This window comes from Lonchura striata, chromosome 5 (genome assembly GCF_050655825.1).
Source record: "Lonchura striata isolate lonStrDom1 chromosome 5, ASM5065582v1, whole genome shotgun sequence".
NCBI classification, from domain to species: domain Eukaryota; kingdom Metazoa; phylum Chordata; class Aves; order Passeriformes; family Estrildidae; genus Lonchura; species Lonchura striata.
The window spans coordinates 57,176,797-57,181,302 of NC_140707.1; positions in this window are offsets into that span (position 1 = coordinate 57,176,797).

The following is a 4,506-nucleotide window of genomic DNA, read 5'->3' on the forward strand; positions in this document are numbered from 1 at the left end:
AGAAGGAGGATATTTGCTTACTGACTCAATGCATCTAAGGCTGCTTGGTAAGATGAGCACAGCAGAAAACTTCTGCTTGGTGACTGAGCTGGAAGCCCTGGTCTGCTGTGGGAGCTTTGCCTCTGCTTAAATCAAGTTTTCTCTGACAGGTGCTCCCATCAGGAACACACCATTGTAGGGCTTCTCAGTCTGGCAGGTGAGAGCACAGGAGCAGCAAAAGCAGGGAAGGTCCATCTCAACAAATTCAGCCTGGAAATAAAGTCCAGATTTTTCACAGTTGGGGAACCACTCCTTGCCATGACTTGCCAAAGGCTGTGGTCACTGGGCACATGATATGTTCTTTTTTCAAATGCTGTGCCCATGTTCTGTTGGAGTTGATTCGAGGAAGGCCTCTGGTCTCTAGTGGTAGTTTTCATGCCCTTTTCATCTGAGAACTCCATACATTTTTGCCACTGAAAATGTAGATGCCTTACAAATGCCATTTATGTAGATTGTAATACAGATGTTACTGCCATTGCTTTATTGAAGTTGACCTGTTTATTCATCTTTTCTATATTTTAGAAGATAGTCTGCATGGGTACAGTAGGTCAGCTGTCACAGGCTAACCCTGGCAGTCCTGCTGAGCTCATCCAAAAACTGGTACTTGTACCAACTTATTCTCCAGAGAAGGATATATCCTCTAGTACAACATTAGTCAGCAGTCTCCTCTGCTTCAGTAGCTGCTATTTTTAAGTAATGGGAAGGAGGGCTGCTTTAAGAAATACCATTTGAGTCACAGGAAAATTGAACAGGGGTCAAGTCTCACTGTCCTGAGTAGGAAGTTGCACTCCCACTTCCTTCCTTCCTCTTTCCAGAAGAGTTTGGTAATCATCTCCTCCAGTCTTTCTGTCACTGGGGACTGAAACCTGCTCCCTTTGGAGCCTGTGAAACACTCCCTGAAATGGCCTCTCCCAAACCCCACCGGCTGCATCTTCTGGTGAAGCTACAGGGCATCACCAAGATCTTTTGTGAAATCTTGGATACTCAGCCTCACCCATCCCTTGCTCTGGTGTCATGGCTCCTGGAGAGGTGAGAAATAAAGTACCCTCAGCTGTGGGAGGCTGGGCTGGGAGCCCAGAGTGTGGTGTGGAGCTGTCCACAGCTCTGCCCTGCCATTAGCACCTCTTCCTACTGGGCCACCACGCCTGAGCAATGGCCACTTGACCACCTTTAATTGTTATTGGGTTTGCTGCAAGTTGCATGTTTCCTGCTAAATAAATTGATGCATAACACAGGGAACTATGATTTAATTCCATTTTGCAAATGGGAAAAGTTTAGGCCCATTCCTGTACGTTACACCACTGAGGGTTGTGGCAAAAACCGGGCTAATTCTAGGTTACCAAGGAGGAAAAGGCAGAGGATACACTCATCCTGCCACCACATGAGCAGCACTGCGGGCAGCGCTTCCTCTCTCCAGCACATGGAGGGAAGATGCTCCGTGCTGCTAATGCAGGGTGGGAGGTAGTGCTGGCTGATGAGCTGCAGGGAGGATGTGACTCCACGTGCCACCGGAGCAAGGCCAGCAGCTGTGCCAAGGCAGTTTCCAGTGGTGACTGCCACTGAGCCAGCAGACAGGTCCTTGCAGCTTGGATGTTGTGTCTGGCTAAGGAGAGACCCTGAACAGAGAGAAAAGGCTTAGCTGCCATGGTAACAACAAAGCCACTGCTGGACTGCACTACCCAGTCAAGGCGGGGTGGAAAGATAGGAGGTGGAGCTTTCTGGTTGGTTTAGAGGACACCTGCACACCCCACTTTGTAAACATATGTCCTCATTGCCTTGAAAGTGGCAATGTGCCCCTGACTGAATTTTTTGGTTGTAAGACTCAATTCCTTGTGTGTTACCCTTCATACAAGGTTCCCAAAGCTGTCTGCAGTCCTTGACTAAACTAGTGAACTGGTGCCTTCCAGAAGTATGTAGATAATAAGGAATGAATTTCATATGATTTTATATATATGTATATATATATATATATATATATGAAATAATTTAAAACATGTTAATTTTTTACACACTGAAATACCACTGGTTCTTTAAACTGATGTGAGAAGGGAACAAAATTGGATTTTCCTTTTTGTGTTTGCAGGACACACTTGCCCAAGGCTAGCAGGGAGCTTTGATAACACTAACTGCAGATCTTCATTCTTACTTAGTTAGAGGTGGCTTTGTGCCTGCTGTCCTGCTGAGCCCCACACGTGGTGAGCTGACAGCGCTGGTGCCCCAGCCTCTCAGACACAGCATGGACAACAGAGAGCTGTGGAAGATGGAGTGGTTCTGGGCAATGCTGGCAGCCCTCGCTGTGCACATGGTAGCAGAGCATCCTCTGGGCTCATTCTGGCTGCTCCCAGCAGTTTGCCTGCACAGAGGCACTGGAGCCCAAATGTCATCACAGTGATGCAGCCCAACCCACTGCAACAGAGGCAGTGTGGGCTTGTTCAGTTGTGCTGTTTGCTGTATTCATTTTTATTTTCACTGTGACAGCTTTTACATGGATAAGTCAACTCTTCTCCTAGCTAAACATGTTATTCTATTGCATTGCAAAAGAAAAGTAGAAGCACTGTTATTGTCTGCAAATGTCTATAAGTGTGGTGAACGTATTATTAGGAGAGGAGGCTCTAAATTCTTATTTTGAAGGAAAATTAAAATTGTTATCAACCGTATCTCTTTTGCATTCTGAAGGGCTGGGTGTACCCTAGGTTTTGGGCAAAAAAATCCAGGGGACACTTGCAGTTTTGCAGTTCTTCCTCTGAAACCTCTTGCAGAGCAATGGGCACAGAGAGCTGCCACTGAGCATCACTGAGTGCAGACAATAGCTACTCTGCCTCTGGCAGCTGGATGTCTTTGCAAGTGGATTACAAAAAGTTTGCCATTCTCTGTGTTGTTTACATGTGATAGGATCTTCTATAATCAGTAAGCAATTAGCAAGCTGGTATGCAGGTGTAAAAGACAGAATTCTCAGACCAGGTTTTGTTGTAGTTTTAATCAGAACTATCCCTTCTCACTGCTGTTGTGCCCTATTTTGTCTAAGCAGGATTAGTTTGTGACCAGAGGGCAGCTCATCTGTGAGCCCAGGTAATCTTTTGAAATGCATTTCTGAGGAGACCTCATTATTTTGCCAAATGACACTGAGATGGCCTAACACACCAGTCTTTCAGGGCAGCCTTGGGCAGCCAGGCAGTGCTGTCAGCCAGCAGATGATTTTCCTAACTGTGTCTTAAGCAGGGCATTGTGGGCAGCAGGGAGGAAGAAGAAAGACTGAATTTGGGGGTGCAGGTGGAAATGGGGCAGGATTGGTGCCAGGATGTGTTGTTGCATTGCTGTAAATCCTTGGCCACCAGGGCGTCCTGGGTTTTATTAGGATGATGTGACATGACCCAGAAGACTTCACACAGAAAACTAGAAGTGTTTCTGCTTTCCTCTTACTGTTTCTCTGAGCCATTCACTGTTTTCACCACTATGGAGAAATTAATCAGGAGCATGCAGCAGAAGTGACTGCAATGTGTAATGGATGGTGGGGCCTCAGTGCAAAACTGCTCACCACAACAACCAGGAGGTGTTTCTGCAGAGAAGCCTGGAGCCAATGGTGCAGGCTGGACATCTGAACCATAACCACAAAGGGCAAGGCATGCTGCTTGTAGTTGTCCTCCCTTGACCAAAGCCTGGTGGCACAAGAAAGACCTCCTGCAGTAGCCAGGATTGGGGAAGGAACACTGTGGAGTGAGCCCCCCAACAGAACATTGATGTTTCTGTACCCTGGAATGGATTGGACACCATCAAGTTGATGAAAGGCACCAAGACTGTACTCCAGCATGAAGGAAAATCAGTGGTAGGGCTGCTCATACTGAATTATGTCTCAAAGCATTGTATTTGTGGGTGCCTGGATATAGATTGTACAGTGGTTTTCTCCTTGTAAAAAAGGACACAATGTTTGTCTAAGAATAATGTCCAAATTCAGCCCAGAGTGGATTCCTCCAGAATATAGCTTTTGGCCAGACTACTCTGAATTGGACAAGAGCATCTGGAAAAGCCTGTGTCCCTTGACTGGCTAGAGAAAAAAATGTGCTTGATCTTGGCAAATATCCCAGCTCTCTTCAAGGCGCAGAATGATTCTCTCCTTTTTGACCTTGTTGCTGTTGGACTTCACTCCATCCAGAGTTTCTTGCAACAAACTGAAGCAGCTGGCAGCTGAGTTCAATACGTGCAGGAATAAGATGGCTGATTCCTTTTCCAGAAAGGCACAGCAGTGAGGCTTTGTCCAGGCAAGTACATCCCACAAAATGTAGGAAGCAGAGCAGATTTCATCAGCTTCAGCTCACAGAGACTGCCCTAGGAGGAAAAACATCATTCTGCACCACATAAATCTGCATTTTTTCTGTAGGTTAGGAGATCTGTCTGCCATGGACCCAAGCAGGCTGATGCAGCAACTTTCAACAGCAACAGGCCACCTCACTCAGGGAACTCAGTTCTGCC